The 12,158-nt window shown below is 31.0% G+C and overlaps 1 protein-coding gene across 1 annotated transcript in view; it reads left to right on the top strand.

Moving 5' to 3' along the window:
* The window catches only part of LOC144553286 (monoterpene synthase 7, chloroplastic-like), a 63,298-nt gene that overhangs the window by 44,953 nt on the left and 6,187 nt on the right, over nucleotides 1-12,158 (top strand). The gene's annotated exons all lie outside the window — the stretch shown is intronic.

The raw sequence follows: 12,158 nt of genomic DNA, 5'->3' as shown, positions 1-12,158 counted from the left end.
TGGGCCGCGTGGCACTAATTGCCACGTGGGTCACTCATTTTTTTGTTAAGTTTGTAATTTCAACCTTTAAATTTTCATACTTTGCAAATCAGTCAAAAATATTCAAACGAAGATTATAAATATTTTCAAGCACTAGTTTTCTATTATATCTATCTCGTATCAATTTTAAATTTCAAACATTTATTTCTAAATATCTCATTATACATACTTTATCTCAGTCAAATAGATTCGGATCTCATTTCTCAGTCAAATAGAAAATTTTAAACATTTGTTCAACACTAATTAACCCCCATTTATTTCTCAGAAGTGACTTTCGAACCGGGATCAATAACTCAGAATGACAATATTTTATGTATTTATTTAGAATTGACTTTTGAAATTAAATGTACTAGAAGAATGACAATATTTTATGTATTTATTCAGAAATTAAATGTACTTGAAGAAATGACAATATTTAATGTATTTACTTAGAAATGACTTTTGAACAAGGACCAATAACTTAGAATCCAAGTATTTTTATTTTTTTCAATAACACATTAAAAAAATATTAATTGTTCTTACAGCTGCAAAAAATCCGACATGAAAAATGTTGATCAGGGTTATTTGTAGCAGTCTTTCTAATAAATCAAATTATATAGTATTCCATCTATTTTTTAAAAATAATAAAAAATATTTCTAATATTTCAATACAATAAATAAATAAATTATAAATATTCCACCTAGGTTTTTGTGTTTTTTCGAAATTTCAATCCTAAAATATTTCTATTTTTATAGACCCCATCCCCCTCAAACCAATGTTATTCGAACCGGACCGGACATTGACCCGGTAAAGCTCTGATTTGAGAGTTTACTGGTTGGACCGATAGTTCAACCGGTTTGACTGTTGATTTTTAAATACTTGTATATTTATTTATAAGATATAATAATTATTATAATTTATAAGTAATTATATTTTATGTAATAAAATTTTCAATATATATTTTGTACGATAAAAGTAAATTTATATATTACAAATAATAATTTTTTATTAGAAAATAATATATTTATTGTAGCTCAAATGTAGAACTCATTTTTAGAATTAGTAAAATAAAATATTGGAAATATTATTTTCATCAATTTTTTTTTATAGTTTTATACTTCATATTAAAATTGAATAACTATATAGAAATTCTTTAGTTTTTGTGATCAAGTGAACCTCTAATGATTCGTATTATAACTAATATTTTGTTTTTTTTTTAAAAATAATATTGCAACAACTGTTGGATTATTTTTAAACACATAATTATTTACAAAAGTATATTACAAAACATAAATGACTACACATAGTTAGCCACAGAATAATACATATTGGATTCCACTTTTTCTCCTAAAAAATTATTATCTTTTTTCCTCAAAAGCTGTTACGTTCTTTTCAAAATTGGGAATAGATGACAGTGGACACAAAATCAATACAAAACCATTTTTTTTTGTTTTTACTCTAGTTTTTTATATAAAACCGGCCGGTTTAATTAAATATATCCGGTTCTATTACATGTCCATCCAAATAGCAAACCAGACCATAAACCTATCCGGTTCCGATTTATTCTGGCCGAACCGACCAGTCTGATTCGGTTTTCATAACAGTGCCCCAAATCTTTCCAAACTTGGGGCTCAAGTCTTTTTCAGCTCGGATCCATATGTTGGCTCGCTCATAACTCGCTTGTTGCTAAAACGAACGAGCCATGAGCTTGATCTAGCTCGGACCGAACTGGTTCGTTGATAGCCCTAATTATATCGCTATTTCTATTTCTTTTTCGCTGGAATTGTTTTTTATCAAATAGTCTTTTTTTTTAAGGTTAGTGGCTTTAAATACCATCTAACAATTTCATTAATAAAAAACGTATCTACAACAGGTCAAATGCCATAATACCTAAATTTATTCTTTTATTCTCATAAAATCTAAATTTAGTATTCTAATCCTCATCTCGCTTCACGACTGGATCTGCTTCTTCGACTGCCACTGTGCTCCAGTGGTAACCAGATCTACTTACCACTGCGCTCTAATCGAGATGTTGATCACCGTAATACTTTAATCGACATCTCGCTTCACAATCGGATCCGCTTCTTCAACCGTCGCCACGCTCCGACAACGACCGGATCTACTCACCGTTGTGCTCCAATCGAGATGTTGATCACCCCAACACTATCTCACTTCACAACTGGATCCATTTTTTCAACCACCGCCGCGCTCTGACGATAACCTAATCTACTCACCGTTGCGTTCTTATATATGTAGATATGAACTCTACGCTCCGAGCACCGACGATACCACACTCCCGGCTCCGCTCGGTTCCGATTTCTCTCCTCTATCTCATTCTTCTCTCTGCTCGAAAAAGTAGAACCGAGAGAGGGGAGAGGTGTGTGCCAAAAGTAAAAACTACAAGAAATGATTGAGTTGAATAGAGAGAGGAAGGAACAAGATTTGAGGTGTGACGCACTGGCGGTTGCGTCAAACCCTAATCGCCAAGGGAATCCTTATTTCGCTCTCCAGCGAAAGAGCGAAAGTCGAGTTATATAAACTAACACTTCCTTTTTTATCAAATAGTCAATTACATGGCTGAAAGGAAGGACAATCTTCTTAACCTTGTAAGAAAAATTACATTGTCTCGTCTCCGAAAAGGTCAAAATAAATAAATAAACCGGAGCAATTAATTTGGGACTACATATGACATCCCCAAATTAAAGAATTTTTTTTATAAACCATAATTAGAAAAAAAAAAGATTTTTTTTAGAAACCAACATGATTACTTTTTTTTTTTAACAAAAACTATAAGAGCCGAAATACTATTTTGGTCCCAACCGTTTTCATAGATTTCGAGAAAAAAAACTTTGAAAAATTGTAAAAATACCTAGGACCGAATTGCTATTTTGGTCCAAAAAAAAATTTCGGGACCGAAATAACATTTAGATTTTTGTAAAAAAAAAAGTAATCACATTGGTTTCCTAAAAATCTTTTTTTTTTTTTCTAATTATGGTTTATAAAAAAAAATTCCAAATTAAAAACCATCACGCAAGTCGCAAGTACATAGTAGCAATCAAAATTATTTAGTCCACCTTAATTAATTATATTTCACATGTCACATGTATTTTAATATTTATATGCAGATTTATTAGTACGGTTCAAACAAGTTGAGCTACCGAGATATTTGAAGTTACAGTTGACCGATTTTTTTATTTTTATCCAAAATTTAAATTAAATTTCAAAAATTAACCGGTTTGGCTGTCAAATTTTAAATCTACCCAAACCGGTTAACCGTTAACCGGACCAAATTTCCGGTTAACGGTTAACCGGACCCTGGGTTCGGTTAACGGTTTAGCGGACCAATGGGTTCGGTTAATGGTTTAGCGGACCAAGGGTTCGGTTAACCGTTTAGCGGAACAACACAATGGGTTCGGTTAACGGTTTAGCGGACCAAGGGTTCGGTTAACCGTTTAGCGGACCAACTTGTTATAAATAAAATAAATTGACAAATTGTTCATTATTGTTATAAAAAATATAAATCAAAAGTAATGGAGAAAGAATGTTACTTATTATTTAATTTATTATAAATTGTAGTTTATTATTTTTTTATAATCAATTTTATTTAATTCAGAAAATATTCAAAACAGATAAAGAATACTGATTTTTTTATAAATACTCAAAATTAATAACAAATTACGGATTCTATTTTTTTGAAAACTTGGTAGTAGCTACCAAGATTCCAAAATAGTTTAGAATATGACCAAAAAATTCTAAAATGATTTAGAATTTGTTTTAGGAACCCTTACAGAGCTCTGATTGTCAGATCAATCGGCTCTTCGATTCAGGTATTTTTTATTTTTTATTTATTTTAATTAATAATATAATTAGTTAGTTCATTTTATATTTTTCTAAATTATTCTAGACCATTTTGGATATTCCTAAATTATTCTACACCATTTGGGAATGTTCTAAAAAATTCTAAATTATTTCGACAATATTCTGAACCGTTTAAAATGAACTAACTAATTATATTATCAATTAAAATAAATAAAAAATAAAAAATACCTGAATCGAAGAGCCGATTGATCAGACAGTCAGAGCTCCGTAAGGGTTCCTAAAACAAATTCTAAATCATTTTAGAATTTTTTGGTCATATTCTAAACTATTTTGGAACCTTGGTAGCTACTACCAAGTTTTCAAAAAAATAGAATCCGTAATTTGTTATTAATTTTGAGTATTTATAAAACATCAGTATTCTTTATTTGTTTTGAATATTTTCTGAATTAAATAAAATTGATTATAAAAAAATAATAAACTACAATTTATAATAAATTAAATAATAAGTAACATTCTTTCTCCATTACTTTTGATTTATATTTTTTATAACAATAATGAACAATTTGTCAATTTATTTTATTTATAACAAGTTGGTCCGCTAAACCGTTAACCGAACCCTTGGTGTTGGTCCGCTAAACGGTTAACCGAACCCATTGTGTTGGTCCGCTAAACGGTTAACCGAACCCTTGGTCCGCTAAACGGTTAACCGAACCCATTGGTCCGCTAAACCGTTAACCGAACCCAGGGTCCGGTTAACCGTTAACCGGAAATTTGGTCCGGTTAACGGTTAACCGGTTTGGGTAGATTTAAAATTTGACAGCCAAACCGTTTAATTTTTGAAATTTAATTTAAATTTTGGATAAAAATAAAAAAATCGGTACAGTTGAAGTGGGTCCGAGTATTATCGTATGCCATAAATAAGATACATATCTCTTGATGGTCCTCTTGAATTGGCATCTAGCTAGCATATCACACGTCACACCGATCGACTTGTGACACGCTCATCAATGGCTCATTAATTCTTCATTCGAGACATTTTTACTCTTATTTCTTCTTTAGGAATTAGAAAGGCGTTAAAAATTAACAAACAAAGAGATACTTGGATACATCAAGCAAAAATCACAAGTAAAATTTTACCAAATATGAAATAATATCCATAAATTTGTCATGTATGGATATTATTTCAATTGCAATATTGTCTTGTAAATTCTAATAGAAGGTGATGAACACAAATATTTTGGACGGCGTGAGCAAATTCTAATAAACCATTATTGACAAATATATTTTAATTGTAATCTCATTTTTTTTTCTATTCAGTTGTACCGATCTCGTCTTCTTCTTCTTAATTCATTTTAATTTTGTTTAGTAAAAAAAAAAGGAAAAAAAAGAAGAAAAGATGTTGAAGGCGAAGAGAGGCATTAGTTGCGATAAAAGGTTGAAGAGGAAATAAAAAATAATAATAGAAAAAAAAAACAGACAAAATATGAGCTAGAGTAATTAATTGAATTAATTAGAAAATAGCTCGATAATTATATTTGAGGCAATTGTATTGCGTGGTTTTGAGATTTCTCTGTTTCCTTTTTCTTATTCCATACCTCTTGATTCTTAGCTTTATTAAGTAGGAAAAATTTCTAGAAACTTTTGAAATAGCCAATATCCCCATATAAACTTCACATTCTTTCTTCTATTTCCTTTTAATTATTTAAAAAAATGAATTGACCATTATAACCTTTAATTTTAAATGGAGGTCTCCTGTTTTCTAATTGTCTTTCGTTCCCTGATTCCCTCCTGTACTCCATTGCCTGCACAAACTTCCGACTATTCCTCTATCTGTTATCATCCCAAGTAGTAACTCCTTGAAGAGCCGTACTTCCTTGACTACCTTGTTGGCGTTTTATGCTAACTTAGCAGCTGCCTCAGCAGCTTCTTCTATATTCGTGTATTCCACGTTACGGTCTGGTAAATCTCGATGACTCCTTCTAGTATCTTCTTCACTCGGATAATGGCAAATAAAACAATTTTAAACTAAGTGACTTAAAGAAACAAAATGGAATAATAAAACTCAATGGTCATGTAATTAAGGAGTAATGAAGAAAATAAGCAAGTATTAATGTAGCAGCAAAAAAGTAATGGACTCCAGACCATACATGTCCGTTAATAGATCTCCAAATTAAAATCCTAGAGATAAAGCCCACCGGAGGATCTAAGATGAGTAGCAATATCTCCAAATTAAAGTCCGTTAATAAAGGTCCGTTAGCAGAGGCGAGGTGTAATGGTCTGACAACCTGTACATGAGTAGTAAGAAGAGAATATAATATCCCACTGGAGGAGTTATTGGGTCTAATTGGCTGATAAGCCCCATTACCAATTTTATATCAATTTACATATGAGAAGAATTGACGGATGAAGACTTACTGGATTATGATTAGTAGTCTTTTCTTCTGCTAATTGTTTAGCTTTTGTTTTTGTTTACTTAGTGGTCTGTTATTGTTTTGTGTAATTTCTATTACCTTGTTGGTTGTTTTTGTATGTTTTCTATCTTTTGCTATGGACACGTTATTGTTGTAGACCTTTTACATATTTGGTTATGGTACCTAATTTGGGTATCATATCAAGTATGTTTGATTTCAATGAAATCGGTGGTATTACCACTACTTTTCAAAAAAAAATATATCAATTTACATATAGTTACCTTCATTTCTTGTACAAAGAACAGAAGGAAGAAGAGAGAAGAGAAGGGAGAAGATAACCAGGAGACCTCCATTTAAAATTAAAGGTTATAATAGTCAATTCAATTTTTTAAATAATTAAAAGGAGATAGAAGAAAGAATGTTAAGTTTATATGGAGATATTGGATATTATGGTGTTTTCATGGGAATATTGGCTATTTCAAAAATTTCTATGGCACACTAGAAATTTTCTCTATTAAGTATTAGTTCAGAATTCAGATGTTACTTTCATTAGTTTCCTCAAAAAAAATATATTTCATTAGGTCCCACAATGAGAATGAAGAGGTGAAACGTAATTCGTTCTTTATTAGTAAAGAGTACAGACCATTTGAGATGGAGATCTCGAGGAGTCCGCATCGTCTGTATTAACTCAAAAGAGTATCTTTTGAGTTAATATATATCGCCAGTTCAATTGTAAACGGAGTCTATCCGGCTACTGCTTAAAATTAAGAGATCTTCAATATTAGTGTGAATTTAATTCACACGAATCTTAAAACCTATCGGACGTTCCAGATACATTAACTCAAAATATTCCTTTTTGAGTTAATGCAGAGGATACGAATTCGATCCGAAGGAGCAATTCAAAACATGTGCTAGATTCAGATTTTGACCGAGACTTGACTAGTATACTGTTAGTCGTTACCAGTATTTAGGTGGTGTACTATAATACTTGGTCAGAGAATTATTATATAAATTTTGCAAATCAGGAGGGCTTTCCTGCAAATTTTGTAAACATTGAGAATTGTCATGCAAATTTTTTACAATTGAAGCCATGATTTAATGACAATCTCAAATCAAACAAGTTTTTGCTTTGTGCCCGAAAAATAATACTCTTTCTTTTTTTTTTACCCAAAGAGCTTTTGGATGAAATTTATCCCAAGCCGAACTCATACCGTTTGAACTGCATTGAGATTCGTGTGAACATATTTTTAACTTAATAAATTTAAATGGACTTGTGAATCTACCATTCACATGAATTTTATCATCAATCGAACAGTTTAGACAAGGTTTTAGATAGGATTTTGTTCAAAGTCCTTTGAACACAAATCTAACCCTTCTATAAGAAACCCGGAAAACAAGAAACACGTGTACCTCTCAACATTATTTTTCTTATGTGTTTTGTGATTAATCATTCAAAGTAATTATTTTTTTTTTTGCTTCAATGCATATTGTCAGCATTATTGTTGTTTTGAGATTCATGGAAAAATGATTTGAACGGTCCAGATTTCAAAATTATAAGGTTTATAAAATAATTTTAATGCATTCATTTTTTGAACATTTTTTTACCACACTCTATACAAAATTAATTTTAAATTTCAAAATTTTGCATGTCGATGCTCGTAAGATAGATCAGTTTTAATAGATTGGATTCATCATTTGAAACAAATCCGATAGTTTTTAGCAAGGTTCTAAATAGCGTTTATCACGTCATATCGGGAAACCTACGAAAAAAACTATAGCAAATAGCGTCGTTATAGCGAAAACTATACTACATAGCATTTTTTTATTTTTATAAAAAATATATCATATATTTGTACTAAATATCAACATTATCTAACTCTCATAGAACAATAAATAACATTAAATTGATTAAAAAATTATAATATTCATATTGAACCAATACAAAGTCCAAATGACTCAAAATAACTATAGTAATAATATCATGAACTATTGATCTTTTTATATTCAAAATATATTCAGCATCATGACATAATCTATCTTTTCTCTATTTAAATTTCAAAATAACCTAGACATCATGACATAATTAACTATCTTAATCTATTCAAAATATTCAAACTACCATATAGTAAGTATCATTTTATTACTTCAAAAAATATCTTAATATATTCAATCTGAGCCTTTATTTAAAGCCCATATAAATTGAAAAGAAAAAAAAAATAGCTCATGTTGCATAGTGGCTATAGCTTCCTTATTTGATTTCGTTTGATGGATCTCTCATTTAATAATTAATAGTTTAATATAAAGTTTAGTACGTTAATTACAAAAAGAAAATCACAATTAAAATCCAATCTGGACCTTTATTTAAAGCTCATATAAATTGAAAAGGAAAAAAAAACAGCTTGTGTTGCATAGCGCGCGCTATTTGCGCTACACGTACGCTATGTGCTATAGCGGACTGCTATTACCGCTATAGCGTCCGTAGCTCAAATAGCATGTTTTGATGCCATAGCTTAGCATTTAGGGTCGAAAAAAGCTATAGTGCGCTATTTAGAACACTGGTTTTTAGAGTTAAGTTCACAAAAGAACTTGGTGAACTTAAGAACTCCCTAACACCTTGTTTGGATGGAGAGTAGATGGAGGGAGGGAATGGAAGTCGTGTTTGGTTGATAAAATTATGTCGGAGGTGAAGGGTACAGGAGGTGAAAGGTTTAACCTTGTATCATTATAATTAATAGAATCGGTTTTCCTCTCAAATTGGGGTGTAATGGATAGAAAGAAATTTTGTAATAAATATTTTTAGAAAAAAATGATACAAATGTCTAGGGCTGTAAACGAGCTGGCTCGGGCAGAGCTGGGCCTTAGCTCAGCTCGTTTATTTTGGCCTGAGCCTGGACCGAGCGAGCTAGACCTAGGTCACCCGAGCCAAAACCCCTGGCTCAGCTTGTGACAAGCCAGCCCGAGCTAGCTCGCGAGCTGACGAGCTGGCTCGTTGGGCTTTATTGAGCTGTTATTATACAAATTCAAAAAAAAAAAAAAAAAAAAATCCCATTCAAAAAATTTAAGAAATTGTCCAGCAGGCACATCTTCAAGCAACTAAATCCATATTCTTTCTTCCCAAACCGAAAATACATCAATTTTGCATAATTGCGCCTTTAAAAATGGGACTGGACTTGAAATTATACAGGACTAAACCCTAAATTCACTGTAGCTTAACGAGCCGAGCTGGCCCGGTCCGAGCTGACCCCTGGCTCAGCTCGTTTATTTTGGCCCGAGCCTGAGCCGAGCTGGCTCGTTAACAGCTCGGTCCACTACCGAGCGAGCTGTTAGCGAGCGAGCTACAAGCCGCGAGATTTTTTGACAGCCCTACAAATGCCCAACTTTATATCTTACATATATAATTCTCATACAAGATTGTTTTCCTCAAACCTACAATAGTTACTGAATTTCTCATTAACCTCCTAAATTTTAATCAATCAAAACAAGGAATTAGACGGAAAGGAAAGTTAAATTTATTCTCTCATTAATCATCCAAACATGAAAATGTTAAATATATATATTAATCTTCCTTTCTATTCCATTCCATTCCCTTCTATTCTTTACCTCCCATTCCTTCCTCTACTCTCCATCCAAATAGGGTGTAATTGTATTCTTTAATATTATAAAAAACTCACATATTTGTCCAATTTCTCCTTTTATTCATTAATTCTAAATTCATCACCCTTCTAATTAAATTCATAATTCTCATTTTGAGCAAAAACATACACGATTTTTTAATAAAAGACTGTATATGAAGTTGTACAACCGTACATAGTTCATTATTATTAAACAGTGTACATATAAATGTGACTTTGGAATTCACTTAAAAACTTTTAGACCGTATACGTATATTGGAGTTTTTTTCCACGCGAGTGCCTCCGGTACATTATTACATACTATTAATACAAACATTTTTCACATCCGTATATAATATATTGTTTATAATCGTGTTAATATAAATATTTTTCACATCCGTATATTGGAGTTTTCAGACCGTATACGTAAGTTGTCCATCATTAACATTTTCCTTATACGTATATAAACATTTCAGAAGGTGTGAGAGTGAGAATGACATCAAGGGAAACATTCGTGATTTACCATCTCGATCATCAAAGAGATGCATGGAATGTTGTTTCCAACCCCAATTCCCACATGCGATGCACCGTGCACGTGTGTCCTTTCATGTGGTACCAACTCCATTATTTGCATAAGAAATTCTCCTTAGGAAGGACACAAGGAGGAGTGTTCATTGGAAGGACACAAGAAGGGGTGTTCATTGGGCCTGGTTTAATCGGTTTTGAACTGAACCAAATTAGTTTGGACTAAACAGTTTGGTTTTTTAGTTTAATGGTTCGGTTCGGTTTACTTCAAAACCAAATTATAACTTCGGTTTGGTTCGGTTTGAAAATTTTCAAAACCGAAATAACAGAACCAACCGAACTTTTATATATTATGAATTTGGTACGGACCGTCCCGATTTATTTTGTAATCAATTGCTTTAAATACTTTGGTTTGGTTTGCTTCGGTTGCAATGCTAAATCGGTTCGGTTCGGTTCTATTTTTGAAACCAAATTATAACTTTGCTTTTCCTAATTTGGTTCAGTTTCAATCGAACCGATGAACACCCCTAGAGACGATTCCTCTTCCATCATGTGTTTAATGCGCGATCAAACAAATCAGGTGGAATAATTATGTATTTATTTGTTCTCTCTCAAAAAAAAAAAAAAAAATGAATTCATTTGGTGTCCCCATTCATCATATGTTTTAAGGCACTGAATGCACGATCAAACAAATCTGGTGGGCTAATTAAGCATCTATTTGGCGTTGTTCAAAATTAAGATTTCTGTTAAAAACAAATAACAGTTGTATTCTTCAAACAAAATTAAACAGAAGTAAATGCGAGAAAAGAAGAGGGAGGAAAAAGGAAGAGAAAATAAGACATTTTATTAATGTATAAATGAAAAAAGCAAACATTTTCAATAAGAAGGAAATATATATACCACCTAAGTCCTTGATCGACTAAGTAGCATGCATGCTGGAAATTTTTATTTATATTAAAAAAATATATAAAATTTAACATTCTGCATCCAAATTCAAAATCAGTATAATCTGAAAAATAATTCTCTGAATTCAGACTTTCTTTCTGAAAAATTATTCTCCGGATTCAAAAATCCTTTTTTCGGAGAATAATTCTCCGGATTCGGGTTTTCGGAAAATAACTCTAAATTTTTGTTTTCCAATTGAAATAGAAAATATTACGATTTATTTTTTTATAGAAATATTAGAAATATTTTTTATATTTCTTTGAAAATAAATAGAATACCATCTAATTAAATTTATTAGAAAGACTGCGACAAATATTCCGGATCAACATTTTTTAGACCGAATTTTTTGTGACTATAAGAAAAATTAAAATATTTCAAGAAAAAAAATATATTTTGGATTTGAGTTATTGATCTCAGTTTAAAAGTCGCTTCTGAGTAAATAAATAAATTATTGTAGTCTTTCTAGTACATTCTAAAATACTACATCTATTTTGAGAAACAAATTGATATCAAAATATTTCGTCTGACAAATGTCATATTATTTTTTTCGAAAATAAATGAAGTATCTTAAAATTTGAATGCACTAGAAGGACCACACAAAATTTTCTTTATTTAATTAGAAGTGACTTTCGAACCGGGATCAATAACTCAGATACAAATTTTTTTTTCCCAATAACACACAAATAAATATTTTAATTTTTCTTACAACTGTAGAAAATCCGGCATAAAAAATGTTCATATGGGTTATTTATCACAATATTTATAATAAATTCAATTATATAGTATATCTATTTTCAAAATATAAAAAATATTTCTAATATTTTAATA

This window comes from Carex rostrata, chromosome 4 (genome assembly GCF_964058835.1).
Source record: "Carex rostrata chromosome 4, lpCarRost1.2, whole genome shotgun sequence".
NCBI classification, from domain to species: Eukaryota; Viridiplantae; Streptophyta; class Magnoliopsida; order Poales; family Cyperaceae; genus Carex; species Carex rostrata.
Note: the sequence above shows the minus strand (reverse complement) of the source record. Positions and strands in the feature narration are given on the sequence as shown.